General features: G+C 50.6%; 1 long non-coding RNA gene across 1 annotated transcript; it reads right to left on the reverse strand.

Annotated features, from left to right (window-relative positions):
* Positions 1-1,879: 1,879 nt before the first annotated feature.
* LOC117847356 (uncharacterized) lies at positions 1,880-4,522 on the reverse strand. Its single transcript, XR_004638612.2, has 3 exons — positions 4,194-4,522; positions 2,968-3,035; positions 1,880-2,413 (listed from the first exon to the last, which is right to left on the reverse strand). It is a non-coding gene; the product is annotated as an uncharacterized lncRNA (long non-coding RNA).
* Between the last annotated feature and the right edge of the window lie 8,391 nt (positions 4,523-12,913).

The following is a 12,913-nucleotide window of genomic DNA, read 5'->3' on the forward strand; positions in this document are numbered from 1 at the left end:
CTTACTCATTTACCCATCTCACGCGTTCCAGTTTGAAACTGTAAGATCGCCTTCAGCAATAATGAACAGAACAACACAATGAGATTACAACACACAAACACTTCATGATTGTAATGCTTGAATGATCTACCTTTTGTATTTGCTCTCAACGTTTTGTTCTTGTGCCATATGCATTTGGACTTGAAGGCTAAGATAAAATGCCTTGCACCAAAGTAAGAAACGATAAATCATTTTGTTGGCACATCATGAACCCATGAGCTAATTAAACTGTTTCTTTGCAGAGACTTGTCGGGAAATACAGGTTGCCGGCATCAACTGTTTCCTTTTGTTGGCATGTCAGTGTAGCTAGTCGCAAATTGATAAAAAAAATCAAGTGCTGAACAAGGGGGCAAGAAATGCCTAATAAATCTGTACTGCCCATTTTGTAATAGTTGGTTTCATCAAGAAACTATATAAATTTTGAGTGCCCGAGTTACTTCTGCTCTTGTAGATCTGGATATCAAAGACAGAGATTCCATCTTGTTTGGATGAGGCAATATATATTTTACTAGACCATATTATGATGTACTCCGTAGTATATACCAAGTTCTTAGTTAGTCGTGTTTTCATGTTTTCTTTAACCATTTCACCACATCCATGGTACCTGCTATGGTCTTACTGTAAGTACTTCTTTCAAAGAACACTTTGCCTGCTATGGTTTACTATGGTCTTATTGCTTGGTCTGAAATGATGAACAATTTGAAAACACTAGCCAATTCAGGCAATACCAACATAAGCTTTTCTTAATGGGATACTTATTTCGGTTGAAGGAATAATGGACACATAACTTTGTTAGTTGAGACATAGTAGCCTAGTGTACATGTCCTAGTTTATCTTTTGTCATCAAGAGCACTGTGTGTGAGCTATATATTTTTTTAAATGTTTTGCACTTACCAGTATTTGTGCGGTCCACTAAAGCACTATGTTTTCCCTTACTCAAAATATTTGGTTACTAGCCTTTTTAGTTAAGATAGGCAAATCACCTGTGTTCGTGACCTTTTATACAGATTTTTTCACTAGATTATTCAATGAGTTACATTGCACTGAAAATGAAAAGGAAGTGCATTCAAGTAGTATATATAGCCACTTTGTTGAGAGATGAATGAAGATTATTTCCATGCAAACAATTACTATACAACTGATGAGAACCATGCATGATAACATCTGATGAGATAATTATAGTCATTTTGTGTCGCATGTCCCTAGTAGTGTATTTTGACATGTAGTGACAACAATGTTTAGGTGTACTAGTGCTATCTAGTATTCAGAAAATAATAATACAAAACTTCTCAAATGTACTTCTAGTATTGTAACATCTGAATGTTCTACATCCAAACTTTGGAGAGATACAAACAGAATATGTTATAATTATATGATAACGACTGTGCTCTGGACAAGATACATTTTTAATACACATTGGTTGCAGGTTGGTGATCACCAGGATCATGTAGCAGACAGCGATGACAGGAACATCAACGTTGAGAATTCAGAACCGGATGTTGACATCACCGCTTCATCAACGACTGCTGCAGGCATGGAAAGGCAATGGCGCTGCAGAGATTGCTGATGTGGTTATAGCAACCTGAAATGTAGGTGCGTCTATGCCTACATCCCATCTAGGCGTGCTCGCATGTGTAGTGATGGTTAGGAGGATATTTTGGTCTAACATGTGTTAAGAGTTAAGACCTTTGTATTTTGGCTGCCAAGTAAGTTACATGACAATGCCAAGTAGTAAACTGTATGACAGTTTCTACTTGGGGCTACCAAGTACTTGCAGTGCCAAAGTAAGCAAATATATTGAGCTCTTGATTTCCTATCTAGGCATTTTGACAACACAGTCTGATCTTTTACAATATAAAGTGAACTGAACATCTCATGGAGTGTTCTGAACTCAAATCTCCATCTGAGACACTATTTGAACATTCTTCACATCCAAAACTCCTAGTAAGATTTCTGAACAGGTGCACTAGCTCGGAAACAAAAAATCAACCGGCTTATTCAAAAATCAACCGGCACATCCAAAAGTTGCTTGGTCCAACAATAAATACAAGGCAACCGGTGTGAAGTCTGAACATAAACACAAGCTATCAAGTTTTCGATGTGAACAGAGGGCATTACCAACCTAGGCGCTACTGGTAGGTGCTGGGAAACGAGCAAAAGGAAGATGCTTGAGGAGACTGCTCTATGGCGACCTGAACTTTGGATGCTCTGAACACATGACCAGTCGACCAGAGGCTTGCTCCCAGGCTGCCGCAGCATGACTCCATGCTCAGGCCATTGATGTATCCTACTTGGCATTAGGGCATATATTATACTAGCATCAGTTTGCCTAGTTGCAAGTGGACTACTCCAGAGGCCCCACCTGATACGGCGCCTGGTAACAAAGGAAAATAGACATGCTTATTAGGAGTGAGTTATAAAACATATAAGTGAGTTAGTAACGCTGATTAGGTCATGTGCTTGCATAAACTACTATAAATCACTTGTCCATCAACCCCGTGATAATCATTTTGAGAGGCATTCATGAAAAACATATTACTAAGATGCATTTCAAAATAATTGACAATTTTGACTTAACTATTCATATTTGACTCCTCGTCTTTCCTGGTAATATTCATGCGAGAATCTACAAATCTATGTCATTGTTAAAGTACTTATGGTAATAAATCTAGTGATACTTTTCTTGTTTTGTTTACCTAGTTATGAGAACAAATAATGCTAATCAAATACTGCTGTTTTGCTTAACTAAATATGTGAACAGATACTGCTAACCAAGTACTATGAAATGTAGGTTAGTAACCGCTTTGCATCAAACTTTCATATGTGTTTGACATGTGTCAATTAATTGAGCATTTAGTTTGAGCTATTCTTATTGCTTCTTTCATACATGTATACAAGGTGTGAATGATACCACACAGGTCATATTACCAGTGGTCACTATCCTCAAACCTGAACTGCCAAAAGCTCCAACCATCGCCTCACAACGATCTCGAAACCTGAAAAGAAGAAAAAACAATGCCACATGCAGGTCGATTAGCGAGGTCCTTGGAGAACCAAAACGACTAAGAATGCCACACTATAATTACATGTGTGTGGCAGCCCTAGGACTAAGAAGCTGGAATCCTTCCACAACAATATCATTACATGTATAATGCAAACATATGTTTCTCCACTGCATTATGTTCAAGGAATAATAGTCATGCCATGCATTATGTTACAACTGCAGTTATGCCAATGCACATTCGCATAATATAGACAGGAATTTAACTATATTTTGAGTTGCCTGTGCACACACTGAAAACATTTGAAACAAGTGCAAGCATGAGAATATCCTAGGTTAATTTTGGTCTTAATTAAAATGTTTACTCGATCAGTAGTCAACATACACGACCTAACGTGATCTGCACTGGTAAAAAGATTGAACAGAGACAAATGAAGAGATGGGGGAAATATGAATCACATGATTTTTCGGGATTGATATTAGAACAATTCTAAACTCCGTCAATATCAAGAATAATAACTAGCAATTAACAGTGCATTTCATAGACCATACAAGACAATGTACCATATATGAAGCAAACAAAAAAGAACAATGAAGTATCTGAAGATCTGAACACCTTAAGTATCTGAAAATATTGAACAACTAGCAATTAACAGTGAAAATATTGAACAACTAGCAATTAACAGTGCAAAAAAAGAACAATGAAGTATCTGAAGATCTGAACACCAGGTGCTCCCACCTTATTGCAACGTGGGATTATTTCTATCAAGGCATCAATTTTTGGGGTGTTTTGTGCATATTCTAAAGGAGCTCTCTATGCCTTGCGCCTACAGGGCAAGATGGTCACTTTTTTCACCTTTTCTTTAAAAAACTAAAACACAACAATTCATGTCTTGGTTTCCAAATATACATGAACTGGTGAAAATTGCACAAAGTGCATGTTCCTACAAATAATACTACAGAACCTTACAAGCTCAATAATTGAAACTGAACTGAATACTAGTAACTGTAACTCGAAATGCATCTAGTACCTGATGAAACTCAAATAAGGCTACGGAACCTTACAAGACCTATGAATCTAGTACTAATTACTACCTGATGCGGACCAGAAAAATAAACAAGATGTGTAGGTAACTGGTGTAAACAGGCATACCGTCTATTGAATGGTCCAGGTCGCTACAAATGGGGAAGGTGCATACTTGACTGGACCTCTTTGGACCTAGTAGCAGTATGCCCGGACCTTGCGTCAATGGAGGGAGGGAGGGAGGGAAGAGGAGGAGGCGGGGGAGGAGGGGGCAACACGTGGGAGGATGGGGGTAGGAGCAGGGGCAGCAGGAACGTCGGAGGAGGAGGTGGCGGCGGGCGGCGGCGGAGCGGAGGTGGCGGCGGGCAGAGCGCGGGAGGAGGAGGTGGCTGCGGGGGAGCGGAGGTGGCGGCGGGGGAGGAGGAGGAGGTCGCGGCGGGGGAGTCGGAGGAAGCAGCGGCAGACAAAAAAGAACTGCCTGGATGGGCACGGAGGAGCAGGAGCCGGTCAAAGAAGATCCGGAGCGAGGCAGCGCGCGCACGAAGATTAAAGCGAAATGGACGGTAGGAGATAAAGATTGGTGTACCATCCGGTAGTGGGATGTATTTTTCGATGCATATAGGGTTATGTCTACCTCCATTTTGAAATGGAGGGAGCATTATTCCCTCCATTTCACAACATGAATGCTTTGTTCATAAATATCCGCAGTCCCACAAATTAATAATGTTTTATACATCATTAGGCTAATCCCAGTGCAAGGTTTCATTGCACTATTTCCAAGGATGTCACATCATCCCATGAGGTGTATTCTCATGAATGAAACAGGGAGTCCCAATGCACAGTTTCATTTCACGATTTCATAGGATGCCCATGACATTTAATTGTGAGGCATGTGATTGGATATGGTTAGATGAAATGAAACTCTATAGCTCCCAATGCAAGTTTCAATAGGTTTCATAGTCTTGGAAACAGTGTATACACAGTTTCATCCTGATGAAACTCCTTCCCTCTCTCACTTCATAACTACCATGCCATATCATCACATATGCTGATGTGTCACCGTATTTAATGTGCATGAAACCTCTATGAAACTCCCACTGGGATTAGCCTTATATCATTTCAGAATAGATTAGCAGTTACTGTAAAATTACATATTAGTATATGAAGTATTTTCGAACACAATTCTAGTTAACCACGCCAATTCGTTCTTCAAAAAGTTCACATATTAAAAGTTTGCAATACAATGGGAGAGAGAAGGGGGTGGTCAGTGCTAATAGTAAGCAAAAGATACCGAGACCTCGAAAAAAAAAAATATATGTCATCACCAATATAAGTAGGTCATGATCGAGGCCGTAACACAAATGCATTACCGTGCCTTTTAGACCTTGCTTGATTTGCCCTCGATCCCCTTGGGAAGGGGAGGAGCACAATGCATGGGCAAGGGCCAGGCCAAGCAGATGGGGGATGCAACTGCGCCTGCGCGGCACCACGCCACACTCGGATCACCCTGCGGCCTGCGCGCTCCAGCTCCATCGCTTTCTATCCGCTTATCCGGCGGCCGGGCCGGCCAGCCGGCCGGCGGGGGGCTTCAATCCACAGAAAGCTTTCTTGGATCACTAACCCTCGAGATCCCCTAGCATAGGCATAGCTACGTACCTGACCACCTCAGTGGCTGCATGCCACAGCACACACAACACCCTTTCCCTTTTTTAACCCTCCACCTGCACTCCACATGGCCTGCCCCGCCGCATGGAGCCCCTCGGCCCGCGCATTGTCTCCTTTGGTCCTTGCAGCGTGATGACGATGCGGAGTTCTGATCATCGATCACCGCTGCTACGTACTGTTCGTGAGCGAGATGCTGGTGCTCATCAAGAGCCGGCCGAGGTCGTTCGGAGGTTGGAGCAGAGCACGGGCCAACTCATCAAACCAAACGGCCGCCTTGATGAGGAGGGTTAGCGGAGGCTGGCGAGGAACAGCGGCCGTGACAGACAGGTGCCGGCGGCCCGGGTGGCCGGGGTACGGTGACGCACATGGAACCTGTACGATCACGAAGGGAACACGTGCTACGGGCGGCGGGCCGTGGCGCCACGCGCTGCAGCCACCGCCACCGCGGGTCATCAATTCGACGGCGGCGAGACCGTCAGGGAGGAGACCGCGCAGGTGCCCAGCCAGTGTGCATGGGCGGGTCTGTTCGTAGGTGCGTTTAATCCCCGCAGCGTCACGGGCCGCGGTCCATGGATGGGGGAGCGCTGGAGACGGTGGCCGACGCTGCTGTGGGAGGGGGACAGGGTCGGGGTTCTGGGTGCCCGGCATGCCGCCGTGTTTTCAGCTGGGTTGTTGAAAAGGGCCGAGCTCGTGGATGGGGATTGGAGCGGGGGGGGGGGGGGGGGGGGGGGGGGGGGGGGGGGGGGGGGGGGGAGGGTCAGGTGTGTGTGGCAAACACACACCATGATGGCGGTTCCTCAGTTCTTTGTAACCACGCAACCAAGCATGGTGCTCCTGCTAGTAGTATCTTCCTTTAGTTTTGCGTCGATTTTCTTGCCCCCTTTTCTTGATCCCTGCTCGAACATTGTTGCCAGAACGTTCATGAACACTGATCGGAGAACACTCTTCTGTTTTCTAGTAGACAATTACACTACTAGTGCTCCTTTTCTTATGGGCGGCCAGCTGAATTGCTTCGATCTTTAACACCGAACAGTTGCGAAGGCTTTCTTTCACAGACACCCTTCCCAGGTTCAGAACATGGCGATGGTTTGTTTTCTTGCAGCACTAGGCCTAAATTACTCACTGTTCGTCAGTACTCTTCTCTGAATCTCTGTTTGGATTGGAGTAGCAGTGTCCATGGAGTATATTTCTGCATGGGTCCCACGCGCAACTGAAAGTAGCCGGGGGGACCTAGTGTAGGGCGCGTGGGGTGACTCATCCGGGAAGGTGATCTGCTTAGAAAACTGTGAGCAGTAGATAGAGATGGAGCCGCTTCCACTCGCTCTCACCTCTTTTCCAGGTGATGGTCTACAGGTATGGACAATATAATGGCGAGCAGGGAGGGTGTGCTCTGCCCTAACGTTTCTTTCTCTGATAATCTTTCCATGGTGCGGTTGTTTACTTGTTTATTAGTCGATTCCCTTAAATAGCGTAGGATCGACGAGCGGCACATGGCCGGTTTTCCCTTTCCACGCTTTTGTTTATCTGCTAATGATGTCAGAAAGGCGGAGCACCCACTCCGAAAATTCAGAAGGCAAATCTCGCGCAGGGAGATCGCTGCAGAATAAAATGAACCCGATCGCGTACCATCCCGAGCTTTCCTGATGGAAAAGCTGCTTAGCTTAACATCTGCGGCATTTGCCACATCAGTGGAAAGGGAAAGTGAACCCCGGTAGCATTTTGATGTACTTTCTCAGTTTCTTTCAAAAGAAAACCATTTCTGATGTACCAAGTAAAGCAGCCGGAGATGCGGATACCTGAACTGAACCCAACTACCTCGACGCAACAGGATAACTTCCATAGGCTGCCGGCATGCATTCTCTACACAATCTGGGACGCTGGAGAAATTCCAGGACATGAGTGAGACGTGCAGAAAGCTTACAAGCTGAAGCTGGCCCTGGGCCGATTGACAGTTTGTTTGGCCACTGACCACTGTGTCCCCGCACCATGTGCTGCCTGAAGATGGCTGGCACAGCGACCCCTGCAGGCAGATCATGTTGCTGCCAGCGCCATCCCGAGCTGCAATCAGGCCCGGTCAACCGACGTCAAACAGTTCCGCTTGGACTCTTTCCGATCGATCGTCCATCTCCTGCCACCACTGATGCCATGCGGCTGTGGATGTACAGTGGCAGGCAGTCACATCGATCGAGCGAATATGATGGGCAGAATCATTTGCGATTTCTTTCTTCTTCTTTTTTTGAAAATTCATTTTGCGGTTTCTTCTCTGCTCCAAGCTCCATCCCGTGGGCAGCAGCGTCCCCCCGGTCGAATCGTGGAGGGGCCAGAAAACAGCATGGCATGACGTGAGGGCTACCCGATGCATGGCTCGTCAGAAAGGAACAGGATCGATCGAGATGAAATGTACTACTTCGGTTACGTTGATGGATGGAAGTAATTGTGCTCCCTCTGATTTCTGCTGCACTTTGAGCTATGATCCTGAACTGACATTGGCAAAGGCCCCAAAGGAATTATATTGTTCTCAGATTAAATTCGTGTAAGCTTCTACATCCAACAGATATAAAACTTGAGAGATTCAGACAAGGCAATGCAATTGGTCTAGCTAATCACACAGACTATGAAACTAGAAATTAATTACAATCCACTGAGACAATACACTGTACTACGATAGTGAAGAACTGCAGATCATTTGGAGAGAGAAAAAACACAAATGATTTATCTGTGCAGGCAAATTAGTACAGTCTTCATCGAATGTAGATAATGCGGCCAGGCAGCGTGACGAGAATGGTGCTGGATAAGTTCTTGCTGCTAGTCTTCAAGGACCAACTGCTGTACTGGTCCTGCTGGTTTTCAAGGACCAGCTGCTGTACTTGGTCTTGTGCTGCTGGTCCTTGTGGGACTGCAACTGTTTTGACTGGAGGATAGTGGACCTGCAGCATATGCTTACTGCAGCACCACTTTGTTGACTACTTTTAGAGTAGGACAGTCATAGGCATCTTAGACTAGATAGGACAGCATCAAAGGCATCTTGGACTAGCATATGCCTTGATGCTTGGCTGGTTGGCTGCTCGACCAGCTATAAATATGTATCCCCAACCCTTGGTTGGATATGGTATTGTGGAAAGAAAACTCAGAAAATTACCTCAACTCTTCCTAGTGCCATCCTCTCGATGAAAGTTACAGATCAGATCCTAACAACTGGTATCAGAGCCGTACTATCCTGTAGCTTGAACATCTCCTACTCACAACCCTCCCAGCCACCTTTCGTCCCCAGCCGGTAGCAGAAACACCAGCTGTCCCTGCTCACTCCTCTCCCTCTACGCAGACGAGCGACAGCTCGTCGGAAGCAGCCTCTTCCCCACGCAGCCCCCTGGTGGCGTGCTATGTTCACAGGACAGTCTCAGCACTCGGTCGCCTCGAGCGCGCGGCGTCAGCAGGAGGCCGAGCTCACTGCGGCAGAGGAGCGTACCCGAGTGGCGGCGGAGACCGCTGCGGCGGCGGCAAGGGCGTTGAGGCTGGCGGCGGCGGAGCTAGCTGCAGCAAGGGCGGAAGCGGAAGCGGCGGCAGATGCCGCACGTGCGGTGGCAGCGGAGCTCGAGACTCTACGTGGCGGTAGCATCAGTAGCGCTACCTCTGCCGATGGCGGTACCGACGTAGAGCTCGTGCTAGCAAGGGAGGCGGCGCAGGAACGAGCGGCGCAGTGGGCAGCCGAGCACCCACGCGGGCGCGGCGGCGGTGGCCCAGACGGGCGTGCACGCGCCGGCGGCGCTCCCGGCGGGGGCGCGCGCGACGACCGTGTTCCTGGCGGACATGGTGACCACGACTCCCAGGGCGACCCGCACATGGACCTCGCACTGGAGGTCCAGCGATTGCGGGAGAGGGCAGCCCAGCTGGAGGCGGAGATGGAGTTCGATCGGCGGCACGGCGGCTGGGTCGACAGAGAGCGCGGCCCTTACAGGCAGCACGGCTCTCCCTTCCCGGACCGCCATCATGGTCGCCACGGGGCCTAGGCTATTGTCAGGGAAGTCGACCTCGGTGGTGGGTGGCCTACCCTCACCAAGACCAACTAAGTCGAGTGGGCCGCGGTGACGAGGGTGAGGAGGTGCGGCACATGTGGGAGGCAGTCCGGTACGGTGATGTCGACTATGATGAGGATTGACGGGCGCTGGACGCCCTCATCACTGCAGTCCCGCCTGAGATGCAGTTCTCGCTTTCCCAGAAGCGGACTGCCAAGGAGGCTTGGGATGCCATCGCTGCGGCACGCATCGGCAGCGACCGCGCCCGTAAGTCCACACTTCAGGCACTTCGCAAGGAATGGGAGAACCTGACCTTCAAGCCAGGTGAGGACGTTGATGACTTTGCTCTCCGTCTCAACACTCTGTTGCAGAAGATGGTGCAGTACGGCGATGACACCTACGGCGAGGAGAGAGCTGTCGAGAAGCTCCTCCGCTGCGTACCCGAGAAGTACAAGCAGATAGCTCGCTCGATCGAGTCTCTGCTGGACCTCTCCAGGATGTCGATCGAGGAGGCGATAGGTCGCCTCAAGGTCGTCGACAGCGACGAGTCACAGCCTCCCTCAGGGTCTGTCATCATTGGCGGGAAGCTCCATTTCACTCAGGAGCAATGGGAGGCCCACCAGGGTGATCGGAAGAAGGGGGGAGCCTTCTTCCTCGACAGGCGGCCGCAGGCACGGCAAGCCACGCAAGGCGCCCAAGGCGCGATGAGGTGCCGAGGGCAGCGCACGAGGAGGCACCGAGGGTGGTGCTGGCGGCGCGCGAGGAGGTGCCAAGGGTGGTGCCACCGGCGAGCACAGGCCGCCACGAGACGATGCGTGCCGCAACTGTGGCAGGCTTGGCCATTGGGCCAAGGACTGTCGACAGCCAAGACGCGGCCAGGCTCATGTCGCACTAGTGGAGGAGGAGGAGCCGGCTCTGCTCCTGGTACATGCAAGCATCGAGCTAACTCCAGCAGCATCGGCCGCAGCGGCTCTCCTCCATCTTGACGAGTCAAGGGCACACGCCTTCCTTGGTGATGGCTCCAGCAACGATAAGACTGAAGGGTGGTGCCTTGACACCGGCGCTACCCAACACATGACCGGTCGGCGGGAGTTCTTCACCGAGCTTGACTCTAGCATCTGAGGCACCGTCAAGTTTGGGGATGCCTCCGGCGTAGAGATCAAGGGTGTCGGCTCCATCATCTTCACCGCCGAGTCTGGAGAGCACAGGCTGCTCACCGGAGTGTACTACATCCCCGCGCTGAGGAACTCTATCATCAGCTTGGGACAGCTGGAAGAGAACGGTTCGCGCGTGTTGATCGATGACGGAGTCATGAAGATTTGGGACCGTCGTCGTCGCCTTCTTGCCAAGGTAACCAGAGGCGCAAATCGACTCTACATTCTTAATGTGCAGGTGGCACAACCCTTCTGCCTCACTGCTCGTCGGGACGACAAGGCGTGGCAGTGGCACGAGCGCTTCGGGCACCTTCACTTCGAGGCCCTGAAGCGGCTCAGTGCCAAGGAGATGGTACGAGGCCTACCATGTCTCGATCACGTGGAGCAGTTCTGCGATGTCTGTGTGTTGACAAAGCAGAGGCGGCTCCCCTTTCCCCAGCACGCGAGCCTCCGAGCCAAGGAGCGGCACGAGCTCGTGCACGGGGACTTGTGTGGCCTGGTGACACCGGCCACACCCGGAGGACGACGCTACTTCTTGCTGCTCGTCGACGACCTCTCCTGCTACATGTGGGTGATGGTCCTCGGCAGCAAGGGGGAGGCTGCAGACGCCATCAGGCGCATGCAGGCTGCTGCGGAGGCGGAGTGCAGCCGCAAGCTACGCGTGCTGCGCACCGACAACATCGGCGAATTCACGGCGGCTGAGTTCATGTCGTACTACGCTGATGAGGGCATTCAGCGCCACTACTCCGCGCCGTACAGCCCGCAGCAGAACGGCGTCATCGAGCGGCGCAACCAGATGGTTGTCGGGATGACTCGGGCCCTCCTCAAGCAGAGGGGGATGCCGGCTGTTCTCTGGGGAGAGGCGGTGGTGACGGCTGTCTATATCCTCAACCGCCCGCCCACCAAGGCGCTCGACGGCAGGACGCCATACGAGGCTTGGCACGGGCGCAAGCCGGCGGTGTCCCACCTGAGGGTCTTCGGCTACCTCACGTTTGCCAAGGAGTTTGGCCACATCGGCAAGCTTGACAACAGGAGCACTCCAGGAGTGTTCATCGGCTACGCGGAGGGTTCGAAGGCCTACCGCATTTTCGACCCGGAGACACAGCGTGTGCACACAGCACACGATGTTGTGTTCGACGAAGGGCGAGGATGGGCGTAGGACAAGACGGTGGACGACAGCTCGACTCCGACGTACGATGACTTCACTGTCAAGTACGTCCACTTCGAGGGAGCTGGGGGAGTAGGCAGCTCTTCTTCGCCGAGTGTGCCTACCCCAGTCCCTGAACCTCCACCGACTCCGACACCTGCTACTCCAGCAGCGCCACGCTCTCCAGCCGCGACTTTGGCTGCGACGAGATTCTCGCCGGCACCACCACAGCCGGCGACGCCACGTACTCTAGCACCGACGGCCACCCCTCCGGGCACATCTACTCCGACACCAGCTCATGTCGAGCACAGCCCGGTGGAGTTCGCTACTCTGCTCTCTCACAACGAGGAGTGCATCGACGCGTACCACGACAGTGAGCAGTTGCGGTACCGTACGATGGAAGATCTCCTCGGCGACCAGCCGGTGCCAGGACTGGTGCCTCACGACCTGGAGGCACAATTGCACCTTGCGTGCAACGATGGCGAGCCTCATCTTTCGCGGAGGCCGAGAGACACGCAGCATGGCGCGCCGCGATGCAGTCGGAGATGGACGTGGTTGAGAAGAACCGCACCTGGGAGCTTGCTGACCTCTCTCGTGGTCACCGCGCGATCACCCTTAAGTGGGTGTTCAAGCTGAAGAGAGATGAAGCCGGTGCCATCGTCAAGCACAAGGCTCGCTTGGTGGCACGCGATTTCGTGCCGCAAGAGGGGATCGACTTCGATGATGCTTTCGCCCCCGTGGTACGGATGGAGTCCGTGCGACTCCTCCTTGCGCTGGCCGCGCAGGAAGGCTGGCGCGTTCATCACATGGACGTCAAGTTGGCGTTTCTTAACGGTGACTTGAAGGAGGAGGTCTACGTGCAGCAACTGC

The sequence above is a fragment of the Setaria viridis genome, chromosome 3 (genome assembly GCF_005286985.2).
Source record: "Setaria viridis chromosome 3, Setaria_viridis_v4.0, whole genome shotgun sequence".
Classification (NCBI taxonomy): domain Eukaryota; kingdom Viridiplantae; phylum Streptophyta; class Magnoliopsida; order Poales; family Poaceae; genus Setaria; species Setaria viridis.